This window comes from Amblyomma mixtum, chromosome 2 (assembly GCF_055824585.1).
Source record: "Amblyomma mixtum isolate Tamu chromosome 2, ASM5582458v1, whole genome shotgun sequence".
Taxonomy (NCBI): domain Eukaryota; kingdom Metazoa; phylum Arthropoda; class Arachnida; order Ixodida; family Ixodidae; genus Amblyomma; species Amblyomma mixtum.
In genome coordinates this window covers 208350336-208364168 of record NC_143013.1, presented here as the reverse complement: position 1 = coordinate 208364168, position 13833 = coordinate 208350336, and the positions used below count along the sequence as shown (strand labels likewise).

The 13833-nt window shown below is 45.6% G+C and overlaps 1 pseudogene; it reads left to right on the top strand.

Moving 5' to 3' along the window:
• The first annotated feature begins 1911 nt into the window (after positions 1–1911).
• Positions 1912–10130, top strand: LOC149362405 (uncharacterized; annotated as a pseudogene).
• Positions 10131–13833: the final 3703 nt, after the last annotated feature.

Here is a 13833-nt window from a genome sequence, read left to right as displayed (position 1 = left end):
GAAGACTCCTCACGTAGCATGTAGATTTAGACACTAAAATTACGCTGCTACGTGGGAATTATAGAAGCGTTTAGTCGGGGGGAGGAGCACGGTGTTCGACCACTGTTGGGGAATTAAAAGTGATGGCAGTGTAGGTGCAGAAGCAACTTCTCGTCGGTTGTTTGGATAACCTTCAAAGCTACGTGTCGTAGGTCAGTCGCCATGCACAGCAGGCCGCTATCTCTGCGGTATGCCACAATGGCATGTTGTTTGGTTTGGTCTACGGCGGTTTAACGTCCCCAAGTGACTCAGGGTATGAGGGACACCGTACTGAAGGGCTCCGGAAATTTCTACCATCTGGAGTTGTTTGACGTGCACTGACATCGCACAGTGCACGGGCCTTAGAATTTCGTCTCTATCAAAATTCGACGCCTCGGCCGGGATCGAAATCGCGTCTTTCGGGTCAGCAGTCGAGCGCCATAACCACTGAACCACCGCGGCGGCCGATGGAATCTCCTCTTGTTGTTGTGGCGCATACATGGCACTAGGCCGGGTACCTCTATAGCGTCGTGCAAAATGCGTCCCCTTGTGTCAGCTTTGGCGTAACCGCAGTTCGGGTGCTTAGCATTGAAGTTTTTCCAATCACAATGGGAAGGCTCCCTTCCTGTGCCTTGCTGGGGTACTCGTATGAGTCATTACAACAACCACCAGTGAGTGGTCTTTAGTAGAGGAGACTACACTGCTTTGAAATTGTTTCTTAGGTCAGGGATTTGTAAATCAGTTGCTCTATACTCTTGTCTGAAGGGGAGAGCTACTTGGCATTGTGCATGTTGGTTTCCTTTACTCTAATGCAGTATGGCAGCCTGTGTAAATGCGTGGTATGGCAGAATAGCGCATGCTACCCTTGTTTCCTGTAAGAGGACGGCTAGTCGTTTCATCTTCCTGTTGCACGCTCTTAACGTAGGTCCAGTGTGCATGATATGTGTGCACTTTCACTGTACGAGTGTGCGGTCTCGCACCTATTATCACCATGCCTGAAACTGATATAAATCAGGAGAAAGGGTGAAATAACAGCAAGAAAAGGCTTCATTTACAAGAAGATCGACATGGCATCCTACATGCGGTTTTATTTTTACAACAGTCAGAAACAAAATAACAAAAACATATTTAGTGCCTTATGTCCACGTTAATGTAAATGCAGCTTTCTCTCACTCTTATCGCACTCTGCACGATGGAAGCAAGCTTTTAATTTCAGGCCTTTTCCATGGTACACATAGATCTAAACAATGGTGAGAGTACGTGGTAGGGAGAGGTTAGGCAGATTGCTCTGTATAATCACAAAGTGAAGGGACGGGAAAGCCTCAGGGCGCTTGCCCTTGTTCATTTTGTGATTGAGGAATGCTGAAGGCAGACTTTGCGGCGGTAATTAAACAGTTGCATTGGTAGTGGATTAAACAATGAACGCCTTGAGCGAGGTCTGAAGGCCTGATCGACAAAGGCAATGCATACACAGATACAAGGTGAATGAGCAGGCGGGTTCCGAATACCATGGGCGTCGCTGTCATAAGCTGTTTACATGTGCGGCGAAGCAGGGCAATATACCACATCGGGAGCAAGCGCTCTGTTATGTATTTGCGGTGCAGACGCGCTACAACATGAAACATATGAAGGGGTGGAAACAGTGCACTTGAAAAGAGCATTTATTGAAACAACAACAAGAGCAGGTCCGGAAGAATACTGCTGTTAGTGCTCCACGTGCATTCACCTATTCTGGCGTTGACCCTGCCAGCGGAAGAGTTCCAACACAAGGACAAGTGCTCTGTTTGCATTGCACTGCGATACGTGGCGACCCTGTACATGGTCTCGCTTGCGCTCTAAAAACCGCAGAGCTCGCTACAAACACTCTGTACGATATCAAAAAACATGCGAGCAATGATTTTCCCATTTACTTTGGCTGTCGTTGCGTTCACGGTTGTAAGCTCGGGTGTGGGCCAGACGAAGCCTGACCTGAACCCTGCTCTGGGCGCCTATCAAGATGAGAGAGATGTGAGTAGCTGTTATTTGGCAGAGGAAAAAGAAAGGGACTACCACGAAGTAAAGAGATTTTTGGGGGGATTTTATCGTGGCTTTTTCGCTCTAGTGAACGAAGACGGACGCCGAGGCCAGCTTTTGCACGACATGGGCTCCTTCCCGCTATCGCGTTAAAACAGCCACGCACAACTTTCACGGCGTGTCAAGCATGGTATGAAATACTTGGCAATACCAGCAACATGAGTTCCTTGAGAAAAAAACTCTGATGAGCACTTAAAGGAGCACTGAAGAGGAATCTGAACTCGTCTCTTTGCCGCGGGAACTCAATCTACACGCTCTGAGCATTCTTAGAAGCTTCGATTTATTGCCCTGTGTGGCTGATTTTCCTAATTAAATCGAATTAACGTCCGGCTCCCGCCTTTTTTTTTAATTCTCCCTCGTACGGTGGGGGGAGTCGACCAACGCGTGGAGTGCCTTTCAGCCAGTCCCGCGGCGGCTTGCCGCTCTGCCATCGGCGGAGTAATGCGTAGTAGTCCGTAGAAGCAAATAGTCCGCGCGTATTTTTATTTCTGCGGGCTCATTTTGCGGCTATATTATCTGCGAATGAAAGTATTTATTCACGGAAACCTAAAAAACAAAATAAAGTGAAAGCAAAGCCTCCACGGAGCTGGCTGCAAGGCACTCCACGCGTTGGTCGACTCCACCCACCGTACGAGGGAGAATTAAAAAAAAAGGCGGGAGCCGGACGTTAATTCGATTTAATTAGGAAAATCAGCCTTACAGGGCAATAAATTGAAGTTTCTAAGAATGCTCAGAACGTGTAGATCGAGTTCTCGCGGCAAAAAGACGAGTTCAGATTCCTCTTCAGTGCACCTTTAAGCACATTATTAGTGAAATTTGTAACTATTAGATTTTCTGGATTTTGTTATTCGATTTGATATTCGATTCAGTAGTTACTATTCAGCATTCGCACGCCCCTAGGTTCTTTCGCCTTTTTTCTGTCTCTTCTGAGCAGTTTTCCTTGCAGTGATCGTCCTTCCAACTGGCCCAACAGTCTGCGCGACTCAAGTGTTCAACGTTTTCTCTTTCACCACGTGCTGAGAACACGCAATACGATGGATGCATTTGGTGTCCGTCTTGAACCTACAATAATTCTGTGTTGATTTGCTGTGTTTCAGTGCTTCCCATTCAAGTCTCATCTGTACCAGATCTACCGCAATTTTGAAAGCGACCCTTATTTCGGAGGTGAAGCGAAGTGTCTTGAGCTCGGTCCTACAGGGCCCCTCGTCGACTCATCACTTAATCCTACCTTTCTATATGGCTCCGACGGCGTGGTGTGAGTACTACAGTCTTGAACCTGATTTGGTTTGGGGGCGAAAAAACAAGCACTCAACCGTATGGTTTGCTCGTTATTTAGTTAGCGTCGTGCTGGAAGGCCTTTGCTAACCCTACAATATAGATTTCATGGCAGACCTAAATGATATGTCGGATTAGTAGACGTAGCTAGCGTTTGAGCAACTCACTAGAGAATTCATTCCAAAGTGGACATTTGGTCCCGCTCCGCTCCTTACGCCTGCATTGATTGCCAAGTGCACATTGAAGATTTTTATTTCATGAAATATTACGTACGTACGCAGCGAAAGATATTTAGAGCGGTAAAAAAAAGAAAAACCTAGGCGAAAAGGTACAGACTTTTGTGGCTATAAAAGTTTGGTGATTTGCGCTACATCCGCAACGTTGTGAGAGAACATTAAGGCGTTGTCAGAAATCGCTCACTTTTATTCTTCACGAGATGCCGACAAGTTGGAGAGCCGTCTAAGCTATCCCGCAGCCACAACTGGCCTTAAGTCGTTAGAACGGGCTCATGCGTGCGAAAAATGCACGATCCAAAAATCTCTTCCGCATCCACAGCGCTGATCTAATCCAGACTTTTCGCTCTCGCGGAGAAATCCTATAATTTACTGCGCATTACCACTCGTGCCCCGCTATCTACTTGCAGCATGAGCCCCGCTGAGGATTTTCTAGCGTTAATAGGGTTCGTTTTTACTCAGAGCTTAGAGTGCTGGTTTTTGTTTTCAATTCAATTCACTTTATTCACCAGATATCTCTGGATGGTTTCCTGGATAAAAGCTGCTAACGCAGCTTGACGAAGTCCAGGAAACCAGTACAAGTCAAAGCGCACAGCCTGTGACAACTAGTTATAAGCCATTAGTAACTATAAATGATATTATAACAATAAATGGTAAAAACACAAAGCATAGAACAGAGGCAGTAATGTAAAAATGTCATGAAACTCCTAGCTGTACAGAAAAAAAAACAAAACGTAAGAACAAAGAGACAACTGAAGATCGCACATATTCAGTCAACGAAGCAAACACAAGTAGCACAGTGAGCTAAACAACACAGCAAATAATAATAACAATGGTATTAATAGTACACAAGTATTTACAATGTTACAAAGTAGTTCCGTAGTTCCTTTCTTTTATAGCCAGTGGTGTTTTCAAATGCGTTTAAGGTACATGGAAGGTTATGAGCTAAAGACTGTAATTTATAGTTGTTACGAAAAAATGGTACGACCCATACATCCTGATTTCGTGTGTGCATTAAAGCCTGGCGTAATTCTAAGCAGGCCAAAGTAGATAAATGATTTTTGACATGGGTAGCGGAAAAATACATTAGTTGAAGAAGTCGAAACTGGTATAGGTTATCTACGCGGATGATGGAATGTGCTTGGAAGGCGTTGTTTATAGGACTCGATTTTTCGAGATTTGCAACATGACGCAGAATTCTCTTTTGTATTATGAACAATTTGTTCATGTTAGTCTTTGTAGTTGTTGCCCATACTAAACAGCAATAATTTAAATGTGATTCGAACAATGCATAATAAATTCTGATTTTACATTTTACAGGCAAAGTGTCACGGCATCGCGACAACGCACCTGTAACCGAGGAAAGTTTTTTGCTAAGATGTTCAATATGGTCATCCCAAGTCAAGTGAGATGAAAAATACACTCCTAATGTCTTGTGCTTTCTGACAATATCAATAACCTGTCCTTCAAATTTTAGTATGCCACTGTGTTGTAGATCCTTATTCTTAGCAGGAAAAATTATTGCTTTGGTTTTTGCTGTATTTAATTGAAGTCGATTTAAGCGACACCAGGTTGATAATTTTTCTAAAGCAACGTTACACTTCTCTATGAGACACTCAACCTCAGGGCCAGAGACAAGCAGAGTAGTGTCATCGGCATATATAATAAACTGAGTGATGTTGTCTATGTTAACAATGTCATTAATGAATACATTAAACAGTAGGGGCCCCAGTACACTACCCTGTGGTACTCCAAGGCGGATTGGTAGAAAGTCAGAAATTTCATTATGTATACATACAGACTGAGGTCTGCTGCAAAGAGAGCGTTCAATTATTGATAATGGCTATTGCATAATCGGTGGTTCGACTTTCAGCTCGACAAGCAGTGCATGCTTGCCGTTGCACACTGAAATCTCGTGTGAAATCTCGTGAAATCTCGAGAAAAATCGTTGCTGCCCGAAAATCAGCCACAGTGTCACTAAAACCTAGCTGCCGCCATTTTATTCAGACGATCAGCGCGCAGAATGATATGCGAAGTGGTGGTCTCGGTAGCTTGCCGCGCTAAAGCATGAGGTTATCACGAGATTGATAATCCTCGCTGTATTTTTTTATTCCAGACCGGCGACCATGACCGTAGCGTCGTCGCCCGGCTACACAGCCGCAAATGTGCTCGAGTTCAAGCCGTAAGATGGTGAGGCTCCTCCTTAAAGTTACAGCTGTTCAGTGAGAACACATAACGGGACAACGCGGAGTGAAAGTTCGTAGGCACAGCTGCAGTTCGTGGCACACGTAAGCTGTTATAGCTGCACATGGCGCCCCCGGACGGCAAGACGAGGACACCAAGAGAGCGCACACCACTTGAAGGTCGGGATGATGCGGATGCCCTAGGCTTGTCGAAAAACTGCCGCTACACTTGCGCAATGAGAGTGGAAGGCAAGATATTCATTTAAACGCAGCTAGTTATGACAGGAGTGCAGAAAATATACAAGTTGAGATTGGAGGCTTTCGCATAGTTTATTTGTACTGACTGTTGCATTGAAAGCATCTACAGTAAGGTGGGCTTTATCGACTTTTGATACAAAACAGTCATAATTTTTTGCTCTTTGTCATACTGGCTTGTCTTTTTTTCGTTTCAGGTTCTACCATTTAACTTCACTGTGGCTTACAGGGACTGCGACAAATGCAAGGTCTTCCGGCACAGCTACATTGAGAACGGTAATCAGTACAGCAGCAAACATGTTGTTCTGAAGGTTACTCGCTCAAGCCTAGCCGTTCTTTCTTTTTTTTTGTTTCCATGTAAAAACCTCTCCCTGACGTCATGTCCTGGTATACGCAGGAACTGTACTGTGCAAAAGAATGAACTAACGAGCGCTTCGAATTAGGTCTGATACTGGCAACCAGCCTTCATTTATTTTATTAACACGAGCATTCAGGTTTTCGTAACAGAAAGACCACTTGTGGAAATGAATATGTCACACTCTAAACAGAAATGCGCCTATATGAGATTAACAAGGGAGAAAGTTGTCCTATAGCGCACTGCCTTTTCTAAAAAGGACTGCGCGAAAGGACAGCTTACCCGCTTATTACTGCTTTCTGCTTAGAGCGTACAACGGCTTTAAAAGGCACTGATGACAACCACATGCAATTTCTGTTCTAAGCAAAAATCTATTCTGTGCCTCTTTTTACGTATTTTGATGTTTGTCTAGGAAAGAATTACTTATTTATTGCTCAGAAAATTACATTTAAAAAGTACCTCCCCCTTTTCTCTCCATTCTAGCTCTTCACGGATACTCCGAATAGAGCTTCGGGATAACCATTCTTGAGGTGAATGGCGTTGTAGCGTAGCCTTTGGGACCTGCGAAAAAAAAATCTGTCGAACCGTAGTTTACTTGCCAAGTGGGCCAGTGATTACGCCACCTTTATTCAATTTTTGGGCCATTTCTGGATTATTTAGTAGTATGGATTAGTAGTATTAGCATCTTTCTCGTCATAACGCAGTAATTTGTGGATTGACGATAACTTAAATTTTTACTCCATGAGCGTTGCACACGCTGATGCACACTCAGTGTGGATCAGTGATGCACACTGAGCTTAATATTCTAATGACAGAAAATGACAAAAAGCAGAAAACCTCTATCCTTGTTCAAGAGGACAGTACATCAGGACGAGCTACATGCAAATTAGTAATCTGAGAAGAAAATTGTCCTGCAACGTTTGCACTACTGATCCTGAGGGCCAGCGTCACCTCACCTTTACGATGCGGATTTTTTGGTTTACACAAGAGTTCACAAGACGTAGATTTGTAGCAGCGTGTCAGAACTTTCTGTTTATGCAGGTCAGTACAATAGGCAATGCGTTAATGCCTGGCTGTCTAGGGTAACCAAGCGGGCCTTGCCTGCTTAACCTCCCATGACCGATTAATTAGCCGAAATTGTTGTAACACCCCTTCGTCATCCCATGCAGGAAACATATCTATAATGCCAGAGTACACCACTACGCGAATATAAATTGAACTGCTCATAGGCGGGATTGTTTGCCGCTGCCACTTAGCTTCACGATCGTTGAAACGCATGAGTAAAGCCATTAGTTAGTTCGTTTCAGCGTTCATCCTGCTTCCTCCGCACGCGGGGACGTGCAAGTCTGGCTACCGACGCGTCGGTTTCTGGTTACGGAGAAACCAGGTCCGCGCGGCGGTTCATAGTGGTCAGGCTCTGAGGACACGGCGCCTCGGGGAAGCGGCCTCACGGCCGGCCGCAGGCTTAACGGCCTTGCGGGACGCCGGGGGATGGGGGCCTAGTACGACCTCGGAAGAGTCTGGCAAAAACCGTCGATGTTGTGGAGTACCGGTGGAGTAGGCCCCGGCCATCTCACCCTAAGCCACGTTCTTGGTTAGTGGCCCGGTCGCCCGGCCTTGAACACTCTCTCCTCAGTAGGAGAAGAGCAAGCTAGGGGAGGAAATAAGTGCATGGATGGTTGCTAGGAAGCACAGATGGGTCCCCACGGAGTGCGTCAGTTCCGAGGCCGTGAGGCAGTTGACGAGCTGGGCCTCTTCTGGCCGGACACATCACACATACTTCCGGAGTCTGAAAAACCGCGAAAAGCACTCGACAGCGAGTAGCCGGCAGGTTGGAAAAGCCTCCTAGTGTCGTGGAGGAGCCCCAGGTAGCTACTGACCCCGTGTTAGGTTTTCCTGTCTCCGACGGTCGGAGCCCGTTGCGTATGGTGGGTGGTCGGGCATCCCGTGAGTGGGGCCGCACCATTGGGCAATCTCGATGCTCTCCCTGCCCTGGCCAGGCAGGCCAGCAATGGAGTCGAGACAATCGAAGGATATGAACAAAAACCTCGTTGTCCCCATTCCCAGCCTTTGTCCCAACCTATTCCCTACAACCATTCTTCCCATCCATTTGCCCATCACTTCCGCTACTTCCCAGGGGAGATCAGGGGAGTCTCCCCGGGCCCGCTCCCCCGGCTGTGGGTCGCTATAGTAGCTTTTCCCTTTTATTTTACTTTTCCACCCACGGGTGGTGAAATTACAATTTGCCTACGGGCCTATTCTTTTATTTTCGAATTGGGTTAAGCCTGTTGTACGTACGTGGTGCAGGCAGGGGCTTATTATTTTTATTTCCTTTTCGGTTGCCTCAACCTATACTTTGTATGGTCGTTTCAAGGTGGCCTCCGCTAGCGGGTAACTACGTCACTTCGAAGGATCAGGTTTCGGGCTAGTGGGTAGTCAACATGAGGATCCATAGCGCACACAATTAGCGCTTGTGTTCTGTCCCTTCAAAATTGTGTGCGCTATGGATCCTCATGTTACGTCACTTCCAAGAGTAACACCGCACAACGTTAGTTAGTGCGTGCACATTGGTCGCAGACAAAGAACGAAACGTGAGTGTTTCGGGGTGAAATGCAACCGTTTGGTGAATACATTCCTGTTGTGCAGTCGTAGCTTATTCCAGTACATCTCCCAGTTCGCGCCTCGGCTCCCTCGTACTCTTGTCATCCGTTCTTTTAATTCTTAATATGTAGCGCGTTTGCTGGGCTATTTTCCGTGCCGAGCTGGTATTCGATGTAAGGATCAGTGGTGAAAATAAATGAGTAGTCCTAATTTTGAATATTGTAATCAGATCGGAATTATGGCAGGCTTAAATGGACGATCTCCTGATTTTGTGAGGCGTGTTTGGGTTAAAAAAACGCTTTGCTAGAGTATGCAGTCTTACCCGCTAGCAGCGAACTACTCAGCTACTGAGAATCAGTTTATAAGAACTGTTGAATAAAGTCGAAAGTGTGCAAGACGACCTTTGGCCTTTATTGAGCTTACATGGCATCACGCAATAGTAGCTTAAAACAAAATTCGCCGCACTTTTGGCTTCAAATGCTTTATTGGATTAATTCAAAAGTGTTGAAGTTACAGTCTCTTTTGGGTGCCAAATTAATACGGGATAAATTCCGCGCCATTTACGTGTCTGTCTTTTGACACGTACAAATGTGTGTGACATGCGACCAAATGGAAGAGAGGGCAAGAATTTTCATTTGCACAAGGTATGATTCACTTTTTTACGTTGCCTGTTGTGGACCTTCTCATTCAATCTGCTTTGCCAGACAAAGGTAGGAATGTGTCGGGAGAGATTTAAATTATGAGTGCAGAGATCAGTTAATAATCATCATTTTTTCTACTTGTGCTTCGGTAACAGATTCCAGGTTCACATATGCCAGGCACAGATGATTGCAAGAGCAGGTTCGTTACAGTCGGAGTTGACTGACGTTTCATGACGTTGCGCAGGAAACGGTTGCAGCTACTGGGTCACTGATGAGGCTTTCAGCGAGGAGACTACCTGCTGCGAGTTCGTGTACGAACTCCTCTGCGGAACATCGCCCAAGTACCAGATATACGACGAAAACTGAAAATGAGTGCTCTCTCGGCAATCTGCCCATGGAAGAAAAGCGCAACAGGTTCTGCATGAATGGATGAACACTTACGTAGAAACCTATATCGGCAGATCACAATGAATAAAATGGGGCTACTTATGCGTGATAGTGCGTATGCACCTTGTTCTACCCTTAATCGGGACCGTACGAGCAAGAGCCGTGACGGACGGAATCTTTCCGAACCATTTCCGTTACTTTAACATAAATATATTTAGCTGCAAATAAAGTAGAGAACATGGCCCCGACCTTGATCAAAAACTGCCGATTGGTACTTATTTATGTGGCACTTATATAGGATTTTAGGCTAAATGGATCTAGCAGAAACATTTTCATTACAAATCTCGCAAGTAGTTGTCACTGGCTTGGTCAAGAAGTGCGAACGGTCATTTTCTCATTATTGAAAAGGGCCTGCGAATATACGTAATGTTTCATCTTCTAATACGAAATGAAAACGCCAAACCGCTTATGGCGACTACAAAACTCCACTAAAAACCCACGTAGCTTCCTTCATTACTGCACACATTACTGCACACAGTTATTCAGCCCTGCCTCCTTAGCTTGAGACCAGAAAACACTGGAGTCTTTTTGTGTGCGCCTGTTACTTCCCAGTATGATTACGGTTGCATGTCACGGCCAGACTTACTGAAACATCCGGAAAGAGAACATTACTCACAGCATGAACTGAATTTCTTTGGGATCAAATCTGTAATTCCAGAGGCTTCCTTTTTAGTACCTGATTTCACCCTGAATTTATTCACGTTCAGGGTGCATTAGGGAAGGCAGTTGTGAATGACGGCATTTACCGTACAATTGATCAAAAGAAAGGAAACAAGGACGTCGAAGAAACATACAGACGAGGACGATGCTGCACTGACAACTGAAGAATTTATTTGAAAAACCGCATATTTAGCCTGAAGAACAGGCATTGCTTCGAAAGATAATCTATCGTCTTCTGCTTATGTCGCCGCGCAGGTAGCCGACTTCTTTTTCGAATAGGCAAACTGATGGCTTGCTGACGCATTGTCTCCCGAGTCACGGATGGCCCAGGCTTCCAGGATCTCTCGTGCCAGCTGGTCTTTGTTCTTTTTCAGCACCTGCACGTGGTGAAGGTCAGCGGGGCTTCGCAATTCCTGCAGTGGATTGCAAGGTTTGTGCCGGACTTCCCTGCTATCGATGTGACGTGCTCTCTTGCTTTGTCATTACCACACCTCCCGCACCACACCTGTCATTACCACACCTCCATTACCACGTAATGCTTTCCCCAGAAAAGGGGGATGCGATACACGATGCCTTGAAAGCACTCAGAAAACTTCGTTCTGCGCCCGATTTTACACGCGGATTTGTTTTCTTGTCCATTCACTCGCGCACACATGCTTTTCGCCTTGTTAGGCGCCGAGGGAATGATCTTGATGTCGTATTTCTTTCCGATCTTTTTGAGATTGTGAGTCGGCCCATGGATATATGGAACCACGGAATAATTCGTTCCTTCCGTGGTTTCTTCGGGAGCGCTATTCCTTTTCTTGCATAGCGCGATGCGCGATATACAGCTATGTACCGGTTTCTCGAGACGACAGCACCGCATGTGCTGATGGCCCCTAATGCTCACACTTACCAGAGCGCTCGCGCACTTCCTCTCCTGTGCAAGCGATCACTGTAGTAGATCGCGGATCGCGAGGTGCTAAATCTTTCTTTCTTTGCGAGGTGCAAAGGTTTTTGTCCGCGTTTTTGATGACCGGCAATTAAGAACATAAAGAAAATATTTTTGTGCTCGGAATGAGCGCAAATAAAAACCTTCGTTGATATCTGGTTTTCGGCCGTAGGAGGAAAGCCGTAAGAAAACTTGAAAGGGTTCATAGATTAACATCTCGAATCACCTTCAACAAATATGGCCGCTTGTACTCCACTGCAAAATTATGCGAACCTCCCAATTTATAATTAAGGATCAACTACTACAGGTTGCAACTTGTTTCTTATTGTCATAAATGAAATAAAAATCTACAGGATAAACTATTTAGATGCTCTTACCTCTAGACATCGCTACAGCATGTATATTCCTCTTCCAGTAACCTCTTACTATTCATTTAAGTACAATTTATTTCTCATGACGATAAAGGAATGAAACATGCTTTTGGATTCCATAGTTCAGTCTTCTAATGATTTTTTTATTTATCAAGACACTGTTATTTATTCCGGGAGAACGATGCGCTAACCAATCCGATTTTTTTTTCTTTTGTTATTTTTGCCTGTGTATAGTGTTATTCTTCATACATGTCCTCAGGTGCGCATGATTAAAACCCTTTTTTTCAGTGCATTAATAGGTGATATCCACTGCACATATTTCTGTTGTTTACTGTAACCAGTTGTTTATTTTTATGTATTGCGCACTTCGGCTCGTCAACTGTGTTGGCATTGCTTGTTTTCTGTATTTTTTTTTCAATCCTCTAATGGCCCTTCAATAGGGCTGACAGTGTCAATAAAGTGAGGAAGAAAAGAACAAAGAAGAAGAGTATTCCAAACAGTGCGATCAGCGAAGGAAGAAAACGGAAAGCGGGGGGGGGGGGGGGGGCTGCGATCAGCGTTAGGAACAGCCTAGCAACGACGGTCGGTGTAGCCTGTGCTTCGTGCGCAAGCGGCAACTCTCGCCGAGTTGGCCCAGCCGCTCCGTCATAGAGCGATGAAGAGAGCAGTCGACGCTCGCGTGATATAATAACAAATTGTAAGGGTGCGTACACTGATGCCAGGAACGTCGGCATGACACCACAGTACTCGTTGCCGCTTACGTGAGCCGAACACTTGCGCTATTAGAGGGAAGCTATTCCAGGACGGAGACAGAATGTCTTGCGGCAATCCGGGTTGTCAGCAAGTTTCGACCATATGTCTCTCTGTAAGACCATTTAGTAGTGTAAGGGGCCATCATTCGTTATGCTAGCCGGCAAGCATTAAAGTCTCGTCCGTGCTATTGGCTAGATGGAGCGGTCTTTCGGAAGAATACGACGCAACGGCCCTCTGCAAGTATTAGTAAGGCTTTTTGGCGGGCTAGTTGGTACATATTCGTATTTGAAAGGCTGTGCACTAAAAACACTTTCACAGGAAAAAGGATAGAGACGACAGGAAAGAAGCGCAAGTATGAGCGGAAGAACCAAGATGCAGATTGTTTTTCACGCGCGCCCTTGGACCTAGCTCCGCCATAAATCACCGAAGATTCCCCGTTTATTTGCGCCTTTAGCGAACCACAAATGGCGCAGCTTCAAAGGACGGACAAAGAGTTATCCCTGCTCATCGAGTACGTGGAAGGAAGCAATGCTTGTGCTCCGCGTGTTTTTCTCCTGGGATGCACTCCTTCAGTCTGAGAAGTGGCGTTCTCTACGAGCGCAAAATCTACAGCCACAGAGGCGTTTATACTTGTTATAACAGCCCAGTTACGGCCAGATAGCAGTTACCAGACATCAGACACCAGATATCAGACCAGTTACCAGACATCTTGAGCGCTTGTCTCGACAAACTGTCCGCCAGCCACTTGGGAATGAGTCGTACGCTCGCAAGGATTCGGCAGAAGTGCTATTGGCCCAGATTACTTCTGTCAGTGCGGACCTGCATTCAAACCTTCCGTTACTGTCAAATCCAGGACTGTCTGCCCACGAAACCAGCCAGACTTCTTCAGCCCATCGTGACAGCCAGCACAGTATTCCACGGAGAAGAAATAGACCTACTTGGTCTTTTCCACAAGTTATCCACTCGCAAATGTTGGATTGCTGTCGCTGCGTACTATTTAACACAGTACACTCGCATCGCACTGCTTGCCAGCGGAA